The sequence below is a fragment of the Hyaena hyaena genome, unplaced genomic scaffold (assembly GCF_003009895.1).
Source record: "Hyaena hyaena isolate Hyena2069 unplaced genomic scaffold, ASM300989v1 scaffold_29, whole genome shotgun sequence".
NCBI classification, from domain to species: Eukaryota; Metazoa; Chordata; class Mammalia; order Carnivora; family Hyaenidae; genus Hyaena; species Hyaena hyaena.
Genome location: NW_024080661.1, coordinates 3,452,880 through 3,474,770, shown reverse-complemented (window position 1 = coordinate 3,474,770; position 21,891 = coordinate 3,452,880). Strand labels below are relative to the sequence as shown.

General features: G+C 44.8%; 1 protein-coding gene across 2 annotated transcripts in view; it reads left to right on the top strand.

Annotated features, from left to right (window-relative positions):
* Positions 1 to 5,139: 5,139 nt before the first annotated feature.
* Positions 5,140 to 21,891, top strand: part of ZNF652 (zinc finger protein 652) — a 57,995-nt gene continuing 41,243 nt past the window's right edge. Inside the window, exon 1 of one of the 2 annotated variants that reach the window (XM_039227728.1) lies at positions 5,140 to 5,374. The gene's annotated coding sequence lies outside the window, so the exon portion shown is untranslated. Of the gene's footprint in view, positions 5,375 to 5,733; positions 5,894 to 21,891 lie in introns of those variants that run through there. The other variant, XM_039227729.1, reaches the window with a different exon arrangement.

Sequence of the window (21,891 nt, the reverse complement as noted above, 5' to 3'; positions counted from 1 at the left end):
TCTTGGGAGATGTTCCCGGGGAAGTTGACACAGCGTTCAAGACAAGGAGGGGGAAAAGCAAAGCACAACTACAGTGTTTTTCCACCTGCAAAGCAAGGAGGCAGAAAGGGGGCTGGCTTAAGACCTTAGCCTCATTAACGATGTCCTCTTTACCCTCTCCACTAATAAATGGGGGAAATATACACCCAACAGTAGTAGAGCAGGTACACGTGGCTTCCCTTATCTATTTAACTCAATTGTTTATTGAGTAATTGTCATATTGAGTATATGTGAGTTGACCGTGAATCGCTTTGTCCTTTTATGTTTGCCAAAATCGTCCTTTGGAATCCAAACTTCCAGAGAGCACAGACCACATGGGTCTGATTTGCTTTGCATGGTGTCCAGCAAAGGGCCACAGCGCAGTGTCGCGGACTTGGATCCTGGAGACCCACATTTTAGGTCTGGCCGTGTGACCCTTAAAATCCAGGCCTCGTTTTTATCTGCTGTTAAAAAAACAAAACAAAACAAAAACACTGCCAACAGCATTTTCTGCCCTTCCTACCTGCCATTGCTGAGGGAGGGATGAAATGATGTAATGTAGACTACAGGTCTGTGGAAATTGTCACACGAACATGGTTTGTTAAAAATTATAAAATGCATTTTGATATCCAGAGACTATAGCTTCAGGGATGGGGGGTGGGAGGGTACTGTAAGTCAAACGATGGCCCCAGGCCATGTTGCTGCCTGAAACCAAGGTCTGACCGAAGGGACACTGGCCATCCGCATAGCTTCTCTCGTCTCTATCCCCAATATTGCATTCATGAGTCTGGCCTTTTAGGGTGTCCTCTCTTTTTCTTCTAGGACATCCTGGCATTTATTTTACCTTTTTAAAACAGGTAGGGGGAGGGGGAGGTGAGGGGGCACCGAGTGAAAGTGCCCTCGGCTCACATCCCTTTAAGACTGGATGAAAGCATATGCGAGCCCTATGGCAGAAAAGCCAAAAGCCCAGCTTTCCGAGTTCTCTCTAAACACTGTCACTTGGAGATATGAGAAAAAGTGAATAAAAAGGACAGCTTTATCCTTTCTGTAAAGGGAGCAGTTTCTTGGAGGGAGGGCTGAGAGACAGGAATTGGATAGTGACTTTGAACAAAGGAATGGCATTGTAAGATATTAACGGACACAGTCAACTTTCTAGAATAGAATCCTAGGTAGCAGATCTGGAAGACTCTTAAGAGCCGGATAATTCCCATCTTTTTACAAAGCCTAATAGGTGAAAGGATTGAGTAAAGGCTGCTGCACTACAAGTATGAGAATCTAAGGGACCACGACCAGGGCCCTGGCTCCAAGTCTGGGGTGCTAGGACCGGGTTGTATTAAAGAGGGGGCAAGGAGCCACAGCCACTGCCCCTATCGAGTACAGTGGTAAGAACTATCATTGATGGGGGTACATTCCTAGAAGCTTGGGAACTGAGGAAATGCAGTGAACAGGGAGCTTGCATCAGGCCGCCCAAGAACCAGATATGCCTGCTGCTGTTTAAATGAAATCTTTAGGGGCACCTGGGCGGCTCAGTCTGTTAAGCAGCCGAGGTTAAGCGGCCGACTTCAGCTCAGGTCATGATCTCATGGTTTGTGGGTTTGAGACCCGCGTCGGGCTCTGTGCTGACAGCTCGGAGCCTGGAGCCTGCTTTGGATTCTGTGTCTCCCTCTCTCTCTGCTCCTTCTCTGCCCACTCTCTCTCAAAAATGAATAAAAAATTTGTATTTAAGATTATTTTGATTCAAAAAAATTTTAATGACATTTTTGAAGGTTTGCAGAACTGTAAAAGTGTGCAGAACTTTATACTAAGGCTTTTTATTACTTGTTTATTATTTGAGTAGAGCTGACACTGACATACAATGAATGCTACATTACTTTCAGGTGGATGACATAGTGATTCAGCTTCTACCTTATGCTGTGCTCACCACTGATGCCACCGCACAATGCGATTATAATATGATTCTCTATATGATTCTCTATGCTGTGCCTTTACACTCATTCCATCAAAGAAAACCTGTGTCTCCCTCTCCCCTGCTCACCTTTTGCCCAACCCCACTCCGCTCCGGGCACCCGTCAGTGTGTTCTATGCATTTGTAGGTCTGATTCTGCTTTTGGTTTGTCAATTCATTTGTTTTGTGTTTTAGATTCCACTTCCTGATGTAGTTCTCTGACTTAGTTCACTTAGCATAATACCCTCTAGATCCATCCATGTTATTGTAAATGGCAAGATCTCCACTGCTTTTACGGCTAATATTCCTCTGTATGTGTGTGGTTACTAAACCTTTTTTTTTTAATGTTTTATTTATTTCTGAGAGAGAGAGACAGCGTGACAGGGGAGGGTCAGAGAGAGAGGGAGACACAGAATCTGAAACAGGCTCCAGGCTCTGAGCTAGCTGTCAGCACAGAGCCTGATGCGGGGCTTGAACCCACGAACCGTGAGATTGTGACCTGAGCTGATCTGATGATTAACCGGCTGAGCCACCAGGCCTCTACTGGGTTATGTCCACTGCCTTAATGAAGAAATTAGTGAAGGATGATCTAAAGCCAGGAAACCAGGATGACAAGCCTGATCTTCCCGGAAGGCCAGATGTAGGTGCTAAATGTTGTCTGTAATGGCGGTTGAGCTATAGTGCTGGCAGATGAAGAAGGGAGGCACGGAACTCCAATAGGCAAATGCTCTATTCTTGTGACACGTCGAGTACTGGCCAGCAGCCCTCTTCTGTGGGTAGATACGTGAAAGGGAAAAGTTAAGGGAGAGCAGAGGAATTGAGATCTCTTTGCTAGCCCTGTGGCCCAAGGCCTTCCAAAGAACTAGTTACCAAGGCCTCGGATACACAGGGACAAGTCCCGGGGTCCCCTAGAGAAAAAGGGGTGGGGGGAAGAGAACATGAAATAAAGGAGATGCAAACGTAGAATTGAGTATTAACATTATCCTCTATCACGTGCCCAGGCTACCTGTTTTTACTCCACAGGAATAGGTAGTCGTTCTGCAGAGTCAAACCCTCCATTGTTTTCCGGGTTGAGCCTTTAAACATTCCGTGGCCCAAATTTCTTCCATTGGGAATAATACCAGTCTTGCCTGCCTCACAGGGATGTTGGAAGATCTGATGAGATAATGGACATAATCTCTCTGCAGAAACCAGAAAGCAAACCTCAAATGGAAGGTAATAATGTTACTATTCTAACTACTAGGGCCCCTTCAGAGGGTTGGCCTGTGGGTCACAGAAACTTGGAGGACTACCTTACTTCTTTAGCCTTTGCTCTGCACTTCCCCCTTTCCAAGCTGGATTGCCCTGACAGGCAGAGTGGGGAATGGATCGAATGTCCTAGAAGGCAAAACTAGACTTCTCAGATATTCTGGGCTAACCACTCCCCATGGACACCAAGTTCTTCATTAAGTCTAAGTCTTCCCTTCTTTTTTTTTTTAAAAGATTTTTTTTAGATTTTTAAAAAAGTAATCTCTATACCCAGTGTCGGGCTTGAATTTACAACCCCGAGATCGAGAGTTGCATGCCTTACCAACTGAGCTAACCAGGAACCCCTAAGTCTTAGGCATGTGTCCTTCCTCCTGCTCTGCCTCAAGGTTTCCTCTCTACCTGCTGAATTATGATATCATTTTTAGTGTTTATCCACTGAAGGCCCTCACGACGGAGGAACACAAACCCAAACTGCCAAATTACACTCTCTGGAGTGAGGAGGCCAAGTGCAACCAACACAAACCTTCTGTTTTCGGAAGGGGCCAAGGACAGAGCTAGGCCTTGAATCCTTTTGTGTATCAAGTTTCAATCTCTTCCCTCACCCTATGCCAGACTCAGGTCATTGTACTTGCTATAGGACTATTTTTGAGGGGCGGGGGGTGGCTCTTTCGGAGAAAAGTAGCTGCACCATATTGAAAGTGTGTAGAGAAGTAAGTCTCAATGCCAGGATATTTGTTAAGTGCGCTTTTAATAATGGAAGAAGGGTGAGGCATCCCAATGGAGGTAAGGCTTGGGAAACATCAGGAAAGTTTGGTGTATGGTGGGAGAAGGTCATCCTCACCCCCCAAGTCGCTGTCTTGGGCCCTCTCCACCTTAGGCCTTCACTTTGCCTGCTTTACTTCTCTGTACTCCAAGCACTTGCAATTATGGACACCCTCTCTTGGCTCTTGAACTTGGATAAATGCTACCTTGTTAGCTAATAGTACCATTAATTATATTAATGATTAATAGCTAATTAGTCATAGTGCTGTAATACTTTCAATGGAGGCCTCCTTTCTTGCCGCAGTTCTGTGCCTCGAGCGCGCGTGCACGTCCCCTTCCCTATTCCCGGCCACAATGCAAATGTGGCTCTAAAATTGGCCTTGCGGACCACTCCAGCAATCTCTGAATTTCTCTGATTTTTATTAGCTGTCCCATTTATCTAGTGAATGACCACTACTGCTTATATTTTTACCTCCCTGATTTCTGTCCTCTGTCATCCCCACTACGCTCCAGTAACAGAGGCCACAGTCAAGATTATTTATTTTTAAAAATTTATTTCATAAACCCAGGGCTCTTTTTACTTCTAAATCTCGCTGGGGTCCACTTTCCTACTTTGACCCCCTTTCTTCACTTTACCTTTCCCTGAATCCTAACCCGCCCCTCCTGCAGGGAGGCTCACACGCTCAGCCCCAAGCTCCCTCCCACTCTGCGATTTGGCTTCCTTTCAGCAACCACGCCCCCAGACTCAGGGAGAGCGGTGCGCACGCGCAGTCCACGCCTTTACCTGGGCGCTCGGCAGTGGGCGGAGTGGGGGAGGGCGGGGGTGGAGCGGGAGTCGGCGGTTATCTGGGTGGCGGGGCGCTCACATTGTGGCAGCGGGGAGAAAAGGTGCGCCAGGGCCGGCCCCAGGGGCTGCGCATGCGCGCCGCCGCGCCCAGCGGCCGGGATGCGGGGGGGGGGGGCGGGCAGAGGGAGGGGTCGGCTCCCCGTTGGGCGGGGGGGGGGGGGGGGCGGGCGAGAGACGGGGCCGCGGGCGCGCGCGCGCTCTCGCCGCGGCTCGCCCTCCCTCCCTGCCCCCGGCTCCGCACACACAACCACACACGCACACCCCCTCCCCTGCCTCCCTCCCCGCGCGCCGCCCGCCCCGCCGGCCCCGCTCGCCCTCGCGCGCTCGGAAGGGAGTCGCGAGACGTCGGAGCGGCGGCCACGTAGCGCTGCGGCGGCGGCGGCGGCGGCCGAGGCCGGGTCTGCGGAGCGGCCCTGAGGACAGACGTTGGGCGGGGGGGAGGGGCCGGCCCGGCCGGCGGTTGTTACTCGAGCGCCGCGGCTACAGGCCCCCCGCCGCAGGATGGACCGCCGAGGCGGCGGTCGGGGCGGCGGAGGCGGAGGCGGCCGGCCAGGGTGAGTAGGGGCCCCTGCTCCCCCCCTCCCCCCACGCACACGCCACGGTCGCGGCTGCGCCCCTTGCAGCAGCCCTTCCTCTCCGCCGCCCGCCGGGCCGGCCGGGGCGCGGGCGCCGGCTTAACCCTTCGCCGAGGCAGCTGCGTGCGCTAGGCCGGAGCAGCCCCCATCCGGCGGGGAGGCCCCGGGGCGCTGCGCTCCTCCGGCCGCGAGCTCGGGCCCGGGGCGCCCGCTCCCGCTCCTTCGCCCCCCTCGCTCCCGGACCTGGGCCGGGCTCTAGTTTCGCAGGGAGCCCGCTCGCCCCGAGGCCGGAGGGGAGGCTGCGGCTGCCTGGGTTAGCGGGCCGAGGGAGGTCTGCAGCGGTCGTCCTGCGAGCCTTCCGCTGCCCTGCAGCTGGTGGCTTGCACCCACTGCCTCCCTGGCCCCGCTGGCTGCGCCCAACCTTCCAACCCCCGGAGTATTGTGCCGCCGGAGATAAAATGCATCCAGTGTACACCCGCCCAACACTCACCCCAGAGGGTAATGCAGACCTTTCTCCACCCCCACCTCCTCCTCCCCTCCAATCAGGCTCTACTTAAGATTCTTAGATGGGAGACACTAAAGGTACTGACACCCCCGTTACATCTGCACAGAACATGTTCATTGTCGACGGAGGTCTCCTGGAGAAATGATAAATGCCCTGCCTCACCCTCGAAGTCTGTCCTCACGATTTGAGAGCCCATATGCTCTTCTTTGAAGAGGGCCAGTCTTTGATCACATCTAGTACAACCCTCCCCCACAACACAGGCAAGAACACACACACACACAGACACACACACACACACACTTCCTGATTGCTAGAGCAGCCCCTGTCATCGCGGATCCCATTGTCAGGAATGGCTTGTGCCAATCAAAGGAACGTGCTTTTGCCTTTGGGAAAAGGGTTCTTTCCACAATCATGTTCTCAGGATGTTCCTGCGTGAGTCTGGCCCTGATTGTCCCCACGTTCAAGCATCATTATCATCGTGTTCTCCTGATAGACGTCTCCTGTGTACCCTCAGTAATAACTGAGCGATGCTTTTCTTCCCTTCGGTTGACGGGATGCATATGGGGCGTGGGTATTCCGTTTATTTCGTGGTGATGCTTAGCATCAGTCGTCAAGGCACAGTAAATAAATAGGGTAATATTGGGGGAGGAATGTATATTTTTTTCCCAGAGATGGCCAGGCCTGTATTGTTCGACGAATGGCAACTAGCACATGCTTTGTTAACAACATGTGTATGCTTACGGAATGAGGGGCTGCAGCGGCTGGTGCGCGCCTGTGTGTGTGTGTGTGTGTGTGTGTGTGTGTGTGTGTAATGCAGGTGATCTTCCCGCCTGGGGCTGATTTGAGAGTGGTCAGCGGCACTGTGATGGGTTGGGTTGTCCGTTATCAGAACCTGTGCACGTGTATTGAGAGAGACCCCACCTCTAGTATAATTTTGTTTACAGTGTGCACCTCTGAGTTTTAGAGATTCTGGAAAGGTCTGCTTCAGTGGTTCTTAGCCTTTCTGTGGGGTCGCCGAGGCCTTTAGGGCTCACCTCTTCGTGAAAGAGCCCCACATCATTTTGCATGCAGTTACAGTCAGTCCTCTTGCAGCTAGTCCTGGGGCCTCAGGTTAAGATCTAGCTTATGCAAAAGTGAAAGGAACTTGAGTTCTTCTGTGTGTTGCTTTGTTTCCTAAGGATTGGCATGCCAGTACTTTGGTTCTGAGCAGCAGGCAGCAACGTGCATTCAGTGTGTATCCTTGTGTTTTGTTGGTTGAGTGCAGTGGGTTAAGTATTTGTAAGGGATCATTCCCTGTCTTCCTGTAAAAAGGAGATGTGCGAATTTCAGGAAAAGTTAAACCTGGAGTCACAGTCATTTGTCCGAATTTGACCAACTGGTGAAGTGTGCCCCTGGCACTGTATTCTGAGTGTAGCAAATTTCAACAGCAGAGTCAGTGGTCTGTCTCATGGCTCCTATCTGGAATCTTTATGTGTTGATTGAGGCTGATTTGATTTCTTTTTTTTTTTTTTAATTTTTGTTGTTGTTAATGTTTTATTTGTTTCTGAGAGAGAGAGACAGCGTGAGCAGGGGAGGGTCAGAGAGAGAGGGAGACACAGAATCTGAAGCAGGCTCCAGGCTCTGAGCTAGCTGTCAGCACAGAGCCCGACACGGGGCTCGAACCCACGAACTGGGAGATCATGACTTGAGCCGAAGTCGGACGCTTAACCGACCGCCACCCGGGCGCCCCGCGATTTGATTTCTTAAAAGAACACTTTATAGCCCCATAGTGGAGCACCTGCTCCGTGCAGGTTTTTTTTTTCACCTTTATTAAATTTGATTCCATGTCTTCATTCAGGTTGGCATTGCCATCAGAATGATGCCGTCACTGTAAAGTTTTGTTTTAATGGAAGGATCTTAATTGCAGTTAGGGAGTTGCAGTCTCCATGTTTAGAATTGAGAACTGGAGACAAACGTCATACCATCCTATCGACAAGCAGGGGATAAATATCAGCTATTCCTGTTTAAATCACTCTGCACCCAGCTTTTGCCTTTTGATCCTATTTCAACCAGAAGAGATTTATTCCAGCTTGTGATCGTGCTGTCATGGGCAGTGACATTAAAGAAACCCAGTCCCCTGCTTTCTGGGAGCTTACCATTCTGACAATATATTTTTTTCTTACATAAAGAAGCCTTTGAGACCTTTTTTTTTTTTTTTTGCACTTTGGGGGTTCTGCGAGGCTAAGGAATTCATGGTATTAACAGCTTTTTGCAAGGCAAGGGAGCCTTGAACTCTTGTAAAGAACCTGTCCCACACACCTGAAGAATAGCATTTATTCTAATAATTATGCAGTGAGTCCTGTGAAGTTTGAAAGCATGCTGAGATTGCAAAATATTGCACTTTTTATTATCTAATAAACATGCTTGAAGTGGCTTGTATTACAGGCTTGCTTTATGTTTTTTTGCTCCTGTCATGCCTGAAATTTTACTGTCGGAAATTATCCTAAGCCCAAACCATTTCAAAGTTGCAAATATGTTACTTTTCGTTGTCAGTGTGGCTGTAGTGACAGAGCTTTAAAATCTCAGGGGGCCAGTGTGCTTCCTGGATTTAATACTGCCGAACCTCTTCTAACTAGTCACTTACCTAGTTAAACACCCACACACCACAGAGCAGCTGATCACGGAACACGTATGGCTGTGAGGACAGTGCGCTGGCTTCCAGATTCAGAGTTGGAAGGTGGAAAACAATTGCACAGCAGCGAAACACTTGCGGAGCCTAGTGCCAGCAGCTCACTCATTAACACAAACAGCTTGCTTTAGCGTCTTTGACACCCTTCCCTCAGGACGTTTCCGATCAGCAGCTCCTACTCAGTGGAGACAGCACCTGCTTTCTGCAACCGTGGCCTCAAGATCCGATTCTCGTGGCGCCCAGAGCTGTTTCCATTTCTGCTCTGAGTATGGGAAGTAATATCATAGCATGGGTAAGAAAATACTTTTCAAGTCTGTAGAAACAAGAGTTGATGGGCAGCGCTACCAATGTGATTTTGCTTTTGGATTGTCTGGAGCCTATAGAAGCAGTAAACTGTAAAAGTGAACTTTTTTTTTTAATTATTTTTTTTTAAATTACCCTTCACTCCAGGGTTTTAGATACTAAATGTGAATGTACTCTTTGAGTTTCATTTCCCTTGTTCTGCAAAGTCAGTTAAGAGACAGCCAACAACAGCAACAAAAATCCCTGTGAGTTCTCTTATACTTTGAATCATAGCTTTTGGAGCTAGTTCTTCTAAACGAGATGACTGCATTTCCTTGTGGGGAACCCTGGAGTTCAGTGCCCTGGCCTTGGCTGTGATGGTTTTGTCTGCATATCACATATTGGACAGTTAGCACTTGAACTTACTTTGGACAGTTAGCACTTGAACTTACTTTGAAAAGAGGTAAACTTTGTTGCGCTTAGTGAGTTTCGCTGAAGGAGGACAGGGGAGATGGAGCCCGGCCCAACCAGATATGAATCTTTGCTTCACCAGTTACTGGCTTTGTGGCAATGGGAGTATCACCTCCATCTATCTCTCTGGCCTCTGTTGCCTCACCAGTAGAATGGGATTTGTTATGAAGCTTAGAGATAGTATGTGCAGGCTTCTAGCACAGCCCCTGGCACGTGTGCGTACTAAGGGCGCGGTAAATGGTAGCACACAGCCAATGTGGGAAATATACATCATTTTGGTTTACGAGAGGTCTTGGTGGCACCATCGACACACTCTTCATTTGTGCAGATTTGGGATGGAAACATCGCAAATATTTGACTTGGAGCCTACCTATGTCTTACAGATGCAGTGTGCTTATTGGTACTTTGATTTGTTGCTCCCTGGCCGGCTGAACTTGGTGGAGACAGGAAAACATAGCTCCAGATTCTACAGTGCCTCCCGCAGGCTGTGCCTGTTTGCAGGATATTCAGAGCTTCTGTGGTGAAAGGGGTGTTTGGGGACATTAACGTATCTCGGTGCGTTCTGTGACCAGAATTGAATCATGGGCAAAGCCTTGTGTAAATTGTCATGGTTAATGTAAGCCATAAAGTGCTTGGTAGAATCGGTGAAGACATCAGATGCTTATTTTAGTTAATCTGTTTGTTTATATAGCAGTTATGCTTGATTTAAAAAAAAAAAACACTTATGGACGTTTTCTCCTAAAGAATTCCCATTGCTCATCTGAGGTTTTGATCATAAACTGTTATTAGGGCTAGAAGTCTGACTGCCTCAGGCACTTTCGCTTTGGTGGGTGAAGGGAAGAAAAGTCAAGTCACCTTACCTGTCAGATTTTATCAACTCTTTACTTTAGGGCCTATACCTACAGATTGTGTGTGTGTGTGTGTGTGTGTGTGTGTGTGTGTGTGTGTCCCTAGCCTTGTTTTTAGCCCAAAAGGTAGTTTTATGGTAAAAATATGACATGTTTTTCCTCTTTAAAACATGGTTGAAGAGATTGATTACTTTGAAAAGTAGGTTCAAGGATGTGTGTACAGTTTTTATTCAGTGCATAGAGCTTTTAGCATAGAATTTCTTGGGTTCTATAGAATAGATTATTCTGTCATTTTTGTAGGATATCATTGTGATACGCCTGTGAACCCACAAGAGTTACGTAGAGACTTTTCAGATAAGGTAGACATATCAGTAATGCATTAGGCTTTACCTCAAGGGAATCTGTTAATCCTTATTTTCTTTTATTACTGAGCCACCTAGGGGCTTTCCCGTCAATGGACTCATAGTCACTAGTATTGGATTGCTGATAAAGAGGGATTGGCAAATAATGGTCTCAGACTTGCCTCGGATTTTGCAGAACACTTGAAAAAATTTAATCTTGGCCAGATGTATCATAAGAGCACTTAGGCTAGGTGAGCCCAGACTGACTAAACAAATAAAATTTGGATGATTCAGCTACATTTTTTTTTCTCTCTCTCTCAACTAGAATACATACGGTAAACTTTTTCTGCAGAGGAGGGTGCTATTTTTCTTGTAACTATTGTTATTTTTTCTGGTTTACTGGCGTCAACATGAGCTAGGTGCTTCTGACCGTTTCTTGATAAACCAATCCATGTGGTCGGAAGGGATTGTTGGAAGGGAACAGAAATAGAAATGAGGCAGAGCAGAGCTCGGTCGCCTGATTTTGTGGTCTTGCTCTGCACGTGGCATCTGAGGCTTAGTGCTCTCTGCCGGGTTTCATAAGGGTAAACCGTGTTGGGTGATTCTCTTGGCCTCTGATGCTGGTGAAGGGTACAGCCTTTAAGAGCTTTGGGATTTATCCTTTTCAGCTTTGGAGTTTTGACTTGGTTTTGGAGATTCAGTGGCAGAAGATTTCTTCACTACACTGTGTGGCCTACAAAATGAGATTTCTAAGTAGCCCTCATGAACGGTTTTCATCCCTCCAGATGTGCTATTTGAATGTATCTCAAGTAAGGTCAGTGGCCTGTGAACATGGAAACCTACAGTCAGGTGTTGGGTTTTTTGAGGTGAGAAAAGTGTGTGTGCACGTGTGATTTTAGTTGTATGGATAAATCTGTGGGGTTTTTTTTTTTTTTTAACTCACTTCCTCCTAAGACTGTGTGGCCCAGATGCCCAGAGACTTTTCCTGTGTTAATTAATATACCATTAGAGCTGGGATTTGAAACTCCCCCACCTGAAAGATCCTTATAAGGAGGCCTGCAGCTTTCTTTCTAGCCCACAAAGCATACGGAGTCATCTAAATAAACTCATCAAAACTTTAGAAAAAACCTGAATGTCCATCTGCATGGAAGTCAGATCAATGACCTAGGGTATATTCATGCAGGAGAATAAATTTTATAGCTGTAAAGAAGCAGGAGAAAACTACGTATTGTTGTGGAAAATCACTAAGCCGTATACAGATGGAGGACAGTGTGTGCTCATTCGTGTGTGGTGTCGTTCGCTCACCGTTATGTTTATAATATCCACTGTTATTTTCCTGCATAATGATGACTCGTTTTTCCTCATATATATTCTGTTGTATGCATATATTATAATATATTTGTCCATTCTCCCATTGATGGACATTTGGATTATTTCTGGTTTTGGCTGTCATGTGTAGCAATGCTCTGTTCCCTATATTTTCTTCTGAAAATGTTCGATCCATGTGAATGAATAGCTACTAAATAATTTTTTTAAATTTAAACCATGTCCCTCAATTTATCCAGAGGGAAATGATAATGCCTTATTTTATTTTATATTATTTTTTTAATGTATGTTTATTTTTGAGAGAGAGAGCGCACGTGAGCAGGGGAGGGACAGAGAGAGAGGGAGTCACAGAATCTGAAGCAGGCCCCAGGCTCTGAGCTGTCAGCACAAAGCCCGACATGGGGCTCAAACTCAACAAACGTGAGATCATGACCTGAGCTGAAGTCGGACGCTTAACTGACTGAGCCATCCAGGCACCCCTATATGCCCTATTTTGAATTAAATATTGAAATACTTCATGGGGCACAATAATTTCAAACCACTTTTTAAGTACATTCTCAAAAACCTAGCTTGGATTTTTACTGTATTAAGAGAATTCTCAAGTCAACCTGAGAGCAAACCCTATATACTTACATCCTTAAAGAGGGTTTAATGTGAATTAAAAATGGTTACATCTCTTGAAAGGTTTGTCTCTGTAACTGCTAAATATTTCTTCTACTGCCGCATTTCATAATATTCACATAATAATCCTTCTTGCCTTGCCAGTTATTAAAAATGGTGACTTAATATTTTTATAAGTGGTATAGTTAAACTTTTTGGAAACTCGGGTTTTAAACAAATAGCAACCTGAGAAACTTACTTCAACTCCATTAACCTGGTTTTGAATATTTTGAAATTTGGTCGCCCTGCCGAGCTGGTCGCTGGAATGTAATTGTGTGTGCCCACGAACTATAATAACTGCTGAGGCGGTGTCACTTCCATTGAAAACTGCATTTGATCACATTTTTTTGCTGTAATTGCAGTATTGCCATTTTCTCCCTCTTATTGCCCAAACGTGGAAAGAATGATGAAAATAGAAACCTGTGAAGCACTAGTTCTCAACCAAGGGCGATCTTACCTCCAGGAGGTATTCGGCAAAGTCTGGAGAGAGCTTTGATTTGACACAAAGGGGGTCTGGGCGGGAGGTGCTATTGGCTAAACATGCTCAGGGCCCAGGATGGCCCTGCATAACAAAGGGTCTAACACATCAGCGGTGCTGAGGTTGAGAAGCACTGCTATGGTGTAGCTCGCTGAGCTGATGCTACGAGGCAGGTAGCAATTTTAGCACTGACTTTGTTGAGTTTAGCATACTGCAGCCGTATTTAGTTTAGTCTACAGAAGAAATAAGCTAGGTAATTTTCTAAATTGTAATAAGGTTTTATTTATTTATGTTTTCAGTTTATTGCTTTGAAAGAGTGCATGCACACAAGAGCAGGGGAGGGACAGAGAGAGCATCCCAAGCAGGCTCCAAGCTATCAGCCTGGAGCTGGATACAGGGCTTGAATTTAGGATCCTTGAGATCGTGACCTGACCTGAGCCGAAATCCAGGAGTGCGATTCTCCACCACCAATTGAACCATGCAGGCGCCCCCAAAGCAGATAGATTTTAACTTTTCTGATCCTAATGTGTATCTCATTCTGCCCCAAAAGAAGATACTTGGTAGTTTGACATAAAATATATTTGTCTTTTTTTTTTTAATTTTAATGTTTTATTTATTTCTGAGAGAGAGAGAGAGAGTAGGGGAAGGTCAGAGAGAGAGGGAGACACAGAATCTGAAACAGGCTCCAGGCTCTGAGCTAGCCATCAGCACAGAGCCTGACACGGGGCTCGAACCCATGAACCGTGAGATCATGACCTGAGCCGAAGTCAGACGCCCAACCCACTGAGCCACCCAGGTGCCCCAAATATATTTCTGTCTTATAAGGTAAACTTGATACTGCTCAGTGACCGTAATGTTTAAATTAAACTGGGGAAATTAATGCACATTATAAAAATTCTCTGCTTCCAAATGGCTAGTTTCTTCGTGTCAGGTTGTGGTAAAAAATGTGTACACCTCTGCACCTATTCCGCCTTGTCAGGTAGTGGAAGAGTATCCAGAAGACAGTTTGTTCTGCCTCCCAGTCTCTCTCCAGCCTTTTCATCAACTCAAATGGAAAGTTAGACTTTTTTTTTTTTTTTTTTGAGGAGGACTTCAGGCTCTAAGGTCAGGTAGTGCAGGGAACAGTAAAAGGGTTTGTCCGCAGAAGCCACGTATTGCAGAATTGGACTGTTCTCCATCTAAAACTGTTTATGGAGGTCCCTATAGCACCGTTTTTCAAACTTTTTGACTGTGACCCACAGCAAGAAGCGGTGCATGTGTGGTCACGTGTGTGTGCTCGCGTTCAGTACCCCCACCTGCAGCTGAAACAAAACTTCCTGAAACAGTACTTACCCTTACCATTTGTGAGCCGTTCTGAGTAGAAATCCAAGAAATGTGGCATGAAGAAAATTGTTGTATTTATGACCTTATTCCCTGTAGAAGGGTAGTTCTTAAAGACCTAAAACCCTGGAAAGGGTGAGGTTGGATCCTCAGTTTGCCTGTGTTTTAAGCTATGGTACTCCAAGAGGTAGTACATGTACAGTTGCTTAGTATACACACACACGCACAATGCACTGTCTACCTGTTTATTAAGTTAGGCAGAACTGAGGGTATTAACGAATATATAGAAAGATTTTTTAAAATTCTTTTAAATGTTTTTACTTTTGAGAGAGACAGAACGCACGCACACGAGTGGGGCAGGGGCAGAGAGAGAGGGAGACACGGAATCCCAAGTAGGCTCCAGGCTCTGAGCTGTCAGCACAGAGCCTGACGTGGGGCCCATACCCACGAACCATGAGAGCATGACCTGAGCCGAAGTCAGACACTTAACTGACTGAGTGACCCAGGTGCCCCATATAGAAAAACATTTTTAATTGTATAGTATAACTTTCTTTAATGCAGAGCGTGTTTTAGGCAATACTTTGCTTATGTAGAATGATTACAGAATAAACAGAGAGCTGAGACTCAGTAGTGAATGTTTACTTCTGTGTGAAAATCAGGTTCCAGGGCCGAACTGTGTTTCAGAGACCGCTCTATCTGAAAAGCACTTATCAGAACCTAGTTCTCCAGAAGGATAAAAACTTAAAAGTTACTTGGTTGGCATTGCCTTTCATCTCTGAACTAAAGTTATATATAGCGTCTGAATTTTTGTTACTTACCCACCTTTACAAAGCACTCGCTATTTAATCCTCATATAACTCTTTGAGGTAGTGTATTATTACCCCATTTTACCAGCAGGGAAATTGAGACAAAGTGAAGTTATGTAACTTGCCAAGTTAAATATGTTCTTTTCTTGGCAATGGGATTTTATAAGAAAGGACCCATTAAATCATCTTATTTTGCTAATTAAAAACTGAAGTTAAAAAAACAGAATTTAACAATCCATAAATATTTCTGGTTTTTAGAACCCAGAGACTGTGGAAGGCATTTGTATTAATTTTTAAATTAATGTACAGCAAAACAAACAAACAAAAAAAGACACTTTGGTATATGTCCAGTTCTGTGAATATTAGTGCATGTTATGCACTCCCGTACCCGCCGCCACAGTCAGGAGACAGAGTGGCTCCGTCGCCTGGAAACAAACACTCCAGCCACGGTCCCCTTCGCCTTCGTGCACCGCCCCCCAGCCTCCGTCCCCAGCAGCGTTGATCTGTTGTTCGTCATGAGTGTTTTCTCTTGTGGAGAATGTTCTATAAATGGGATCATACCGTGTGTGACCCTTTGAGGCCAACTTCTTTCAGCATAATGCCTTTGAGATTCAGCCTCGTTTTGGTATCAACATTCTGTTCCTTTTTATTGCCAAGTAATATTCCGTTATGTGGCAGGATCGCAGATTGTTTTTCCCTTCACCTGTCGAAGGACATTTGGATTGTTTCCGGTGTTGGGTGGCTATAAGCAAAGCCTCTCTAAACATTCACCGACAGGTTTCAGAGCGAATGCAAGTTTTCATTTCTCTAGAGTGAAGACCCCGGAACGGGATTGCTGGGTCACGTAGTGTGTATGTCAGTTTTCCAGAGTGAACGTGCTCCTTTGCACCCCACCCACCCCCGCCCCGAAACGTGAGCGTCCCAGTTCTGGGTCTCTGTCAGCACCTAATATTGTCAACATTGTTTTCTCTTAGCCATCATTTTGAGCCTTAGGACCAGAAGCCGGGTGGGAGGCACAGCTCTGATCAGCTAGCTGTTGACCTTTTAAAGGAGCCATTTAACTTTTCTGAGCCTCTGTTTCCTTGTCTTTCATAGAACAGAGAATGTCGAATGTGTTGTAAGTTCCCCCTGCGATTCCCAAATCCATTGATATACAAAGACGACTCCTTGACAAGAGAGCAGATTTGTGTTTGCTTGTGCAGAAAAAGCCTCCCGACCACTCTTCTGAGCTAAAGTAAGAACACAGCAAGCAGTATATGTGTTTATAAATAGGATCCATATGAAATTACTTGATATTTATAACTGTAGTTAGTCATTTGGAGCTAAACACAATACAGTGATGCTGTGTGCCGCACGTCCCAGCCACACTTCCACAGCCGGGGTTACAGTTAACATTGGCCACCTATAGTCTTTCGGCTGATGTTGGATATTTTTATATCGTGACTATTTCTTAGCTTTCTAGGATTACAGTTTGCAAAATTTAATAGCAAATAACTTTGCCATTTACTTCTTCCCCCTCCCCTTCCCCTCTTCCTCTTCCCCTCCCCCTCCTTCCCATGCCCTTCCCTTCCTTCCCTCCCCTTCCTCCCCCTCCTCCTCCTCCTTTTTAGAGAGAGAGAACATGGGTGTGTGAGAGAGAGGGAAAGAAAGGGAGGGAGGGAGGGTGGAAGAAAGGGAGAGAATCTTAAGCAGGCCCCGTGCCCAGTGCCCAGTGCAGAGCCCGACTCAGGGCTCTGTCCCAGGAAAACAAGATCATGACCTCAGCTGAAATCAAGAGTCAGACACGTAACCAACAGAGCCACCTGGGTGCCCAGAGAAGACCACTTTTTTTAAAAAAAAGATTACATATTTAGCTACTTGTCTTTAATGACTTTTGTGAGTGTTAAGACAAATTGCCTCTAAACAGCATTAAAAAGAGTAGCTTTATTATTTTTCTAAAAAGTTACGTATGCTTATTTAAAACTAGTTATGGATTACAGAGAAATACAAAGAAAAAAAGTATTTCCTTCCCCATCCTTACTCCAGCCCGAGACGCCCCCCAGTATGACAGCACACAGACATACTGGTAAGGACATGGCTTGACATTAATGAGATGACACCCTGCTCGTTAGTCTTTTTTTTTTTTTCCTTGATGTGTCCATACTTCTGTGTTCATATAAATCTATGTCATCCTCCGATGGCTACGCAGCATGCCAGTGTCTGTGTGTGCCATTACTTCTGTTTCGAGTTTTTTGCTGTCATAAATAATGCTACGGTGACTGCCCCTGTATACTGTATACACGTCTTTTTATGCTTGTGGCCTTCTCTCCTCATGGTGACTTCCCTGAGGGCTGGGTCCAAAAGTGTGTACCCTTCACGCTTAGGAAAATGGCATGGGACCCCGCTAAGGAAGGTTACTTCATATGTGGATAATGTGCTGTGCCAGGTCGGTCATCAGTCAGGCTGTCCTGGCATGAGTCAGTTCGGGCTTCAAGTCATAAGATATGTGTACACATGTTTGTATATGGATCCTGCTGAAAAAACCCAGCCTGTTTGCTAATTGACAGCCTTTGCCAGGTAAACCGGAGAATATTTAAAAACATCGAAGCTTAAAAACACAAAGTTTAAAAATGACTTTGGAGAAAAATAAACTAATAAAGGAACCTGCTTTTTTTTTTTTTTTAATCCAGAGGAAATCTTTTAATCAAAGTGAGTCTAAGTAACTCATTTTGTGTCATTCCAATAAAGTCTCTAAAATTTTTTAAAAATAATTTTTAAAGTTTGGAATAATTTGAGATTTTCATACAAATTGTAGAAAGGGTATTTGTATGCCCCTCACCCGGTTCCCTTTATCATTAAATTCTTACATAACCATGTGAAAGTCTTACATAAACTAAGGAGACAACATTGGTATATTCCTGTCAACTCCGTATTTAATTCAGAGTTCACTAGTTCTGCAACAGCTTTCCCTTTCTATTTGGAAACATCCTAAATCAGGCTTTTAAACTCTGTGCTTAAATGAGCTTGAGTATCTGTTCATAGATTAATTTTAGTCATACATTTTATGCACCATACGTAATGTGTCTGGGTCTGTATTTAGACTAAATTGTCTTTAACATTAATATCTCTGAAAGTTATCTTTTGACATTTACAGACAGTTCTGCCCAAGTCCATTTTAAGATAAAGGTGAAGATTTTTTCTCCACCTGACTGGGTTCCATATAGAAATATGGGGCACGTGGGTGGCTCAGTCAGTTAAGCATCCGGCTCTTGATCTCGGCTCAGATCATGATCTTGCCGTTCGTGAGTTCAAGCCCCACATCAGGCTTGTGCTGACAGTGTGGAACCTGCTTGCCATTCTCTCCGCCTCTCTCTGCCTTTACCCCGCTCATGTGTGCTCGCTTTCTCTCTCTCTCTTTCTCTCGCTCTCCCTCTCAAAATAAATAAACTAAAAATAAAAAAAGAAATATCTATAACACAGATGAGTGGAACTCTTGCACAGGGGGACCCTTTCCAATATAGTTACAAGTTGCTGTCTCCAGGAGCACATTAAAAACAGCCATCTTTTTTGACAATAAACTATTTGTAAAAAATAAATAAATAAATAAATAAATAAATAAACATTAAAAAATTAAAAAAAAAACAGCCATCTTTTGTTTACTGGGAAACTAACTTGTCTCTTAATCACAAGTAGTGGTCACCAGTTTACTCTGCCTGTAATGTCCATAATGACTGGCTCTGAGAGAATTTTAAGTATTACGTGGTTCTTGAAGGAGAAAAAGGTGCTGGCCTTGAGGCAGAATACCATTACAGATAGGGAAGTTCTTGGATATCTTTGACTCCATACTTGCTAATGCAGAGAATCCCTCCCGAGGCAAACCATGGCACCTAAACTCATATCAATTTGAATCACTCCTTGAAACTGTTCTATTTATGGAAGAGGAGGAAGGAATTGGCAACATTAAACTAGATGTGGATTTTTAAAAATCACTTTTCTTCCAGAATAAGTGGAATTCTTGAGTGTTCCCTCCATCAACATGCCACATTTTTTTTTTATGGAAAAAAAATTCTCATAAGCATTCTAGGAAACAAAAATGTGGTCAAGAAAAGCTTCACGAATGGGGCGCCTAGGTGGCTCAGTCGGTTAAGTGTCCGACTTCAGCTTAGGTCATGATCTCATGGTTTGTGGGTTCGAGCCCCGCGTCGGGCTCTGTGCTGACGGCTCAGAGCCTGGAGCCTGCTTCGGATTCTGTGTCTCCCTCTCTCTCTGTTCCTCTCCTGCTTGTGCTCTGTCTCTGTCTCTCAGAAATAAAGGTTTTTTAAAAATTAAAAAAAAGAAAGGAAAGCTTCAAGAAGCAGGTGCATTTGAGCTAGGTCTTAAGAGATGGCCAGGATTTTATAATTGAATGGTGGGGAATCAGCCATGTTTGGGGTTGATGGAAAAAATGACATAATCAAATATCTAAAGGTAGAAAAAGTTAAGGTGCATTTGAGAAATCGCTCAAGGATGTTAGGTGGGAGAGGAGGCCTTTGGGAGCGGACACTGAAAAAGTCAGTTTGACTCAGGGCTTTTGGAATGCGGTGCTGAGACATTTCAGTTTATTCCGAGGCTTTAGAAACCAATAAAGATTTTGTAGCTGGGGAGTTACGTGATCCACATTCTTTAGGAAACTGTAGTTCCGAAGATCTCTGTGCAAAGGACTTTGAAAGAGGGCCTCAGAAAGGCTGTTATCACCTGTGTGTGAGGTGATGAGGGCCTGACCTGGGAGGTTGTGTTAGCAGTTGGAACAGAGAGGGCAGGGCCGTTTGTAAAACGGGGACTTGCTGGCTCATGAGAGAGTGAGGTAAAGGTAGGGGGACCAGCCAGAAATGAACACGAGGCTTGGAGCCTCAGCCAGAGATTACAGCTGATTCATTTGGACCTTCCACAGCCTTAACCATAAAATACAAACTCAAGATCACTAGGTTCCTAGAACTGAGATCAAATACATAGCCTTCTTGTTTTCGAAACAAATGTGCAGCTTAGACTTGAGGACACATGATATTTGGTGACGTAGGATGGAGGGAGCAGACCAGGAATGGAGGATGTGGGTTTTTAGTTAACGACTGAGAGCCACGGTCACCTCACATCTGACTTTCATGCAGCGAAACGCTTCAGAGCGCTGTGTGCACAGTGACACCGCCACCACCACACTGAATAAGAAGGGAATCCCGGTCCCCTCACAGGAAAGCAGATTTAGAAAACCATCTAAAATGGTCTTCTGCTCACGCCGGAGTCTCTTACAAACGTGCGGGTACTGGGGCGCCTGGGTGGCTCGGCTTCTGCTCAGGTCATGATCTCGCGGATCGTGAGTTCGAGCCTTGTGTTGGACTCTGTGCTGACGGCTTGGAGCCCGGAGCCTGCTTCCGATTCTGTGTCTCCCTCTCTCTCTGCCCCTCCCCCACTTGTGCTCTGTCATTCTCTGTCTCTCAAAAATAAACATTAAAAAATAATAAATAAACGTGTGTGTACTGTGTTTGTGTCACAGCCTTTTAGTTGGACCTGTGTAAACAAAGGTGACAGAACTTGGTGTGTAGTATATGGGCCAGGGAACACGTATGAGGCCGCTCGAATGCCAGTTCCTACTGGAACGTTGGCTGTGCCCTTGAACAGTATGGATCTAAAATCTTACCTGCGGCCAGATCTCCATAGTTCCACATAAAGGCAAGAGAAGTGTTTGGTTTTAGTGTTCTGTCCTTGAAAAATTAAAAGGTAAATCCAGTAGTGGCCGCTGTCTAGAAGCTTGGGTTCTAATCTTGACTGAGTGGTGACCTTCCTAGGCAGGTGTTTTACCTCTGCTATGCTTAAGTGTTCCTTTATATTTGATCATTATGTGTGAGCATATTTGGAATTAAGGTTTTATTAAATCAGAAATCATATTGTTGAGAGATATGCGTTTAAGTTTTGTGAAGAGAAAACAAAACCTACAGGAGGCCTAATAGGAAGGGATTTTCACACTGTATTTTGCTTTCTCTATGATTCCTTAGATCAGAATGTTAACTTAGATTTAATTGTAGTTATTCTGTTTTTTCTACATTGTCAGATTAGGGTTTTGTAGGTTTCTAAGTTATGATACTGGTTTTGGTCTTTTTCTGTTATAGAAATTCTCAAATATAAAAAAGGAGAGAGAGAAGTATGATAAATCTAATATGTCCATCTCTCAACTTCAACAATTATCTCTACACAGCCAGTCTTGTTTCATATATACATGTATGAATAGGTATATGTAGATATATGTACCTGTATCTATATATACATTTACTGTATTCCCTTCTCCATTTACTTGGAAGCAGCTCTTGGGGCACCTGGCTGACTCAGTTGGCAGAGCATCTAACTCTCAATCCCTAGATTGTGAGTTTGAGCCCCATGTTGGGTGCAGAGATTACTTAAAAAAATTCTATATATCATATCGTATTATTTATAAATATAAGAATTCTTTCTTAAAAAGACAACTGCAATACCATTCTTCCATTAAAAAACTTCCTGAACATCATTAAGTATTCAACCAGTCTTTATATTTGTCAGCTAACTCATAATTGTTTTTCCAGTTTGTTTTTTCAAGACATAGGCTAGAATGTTGAATTAGGATCTAAAGAAGAGTGATTAGTTAATATGTCTCTTAAGACTGTTTTATCTATAGGTGATCCTTCCTTCCTTTTATTTTTCCTTGCAGTTTTAGTCAATCTGGATCATTTGTTGTACAGTTTCTCATAGTCTGGATTTTGCTGATTGTATCCCTGTGGTGTCATTTAACATGTTCCTCAGTCCCTTTT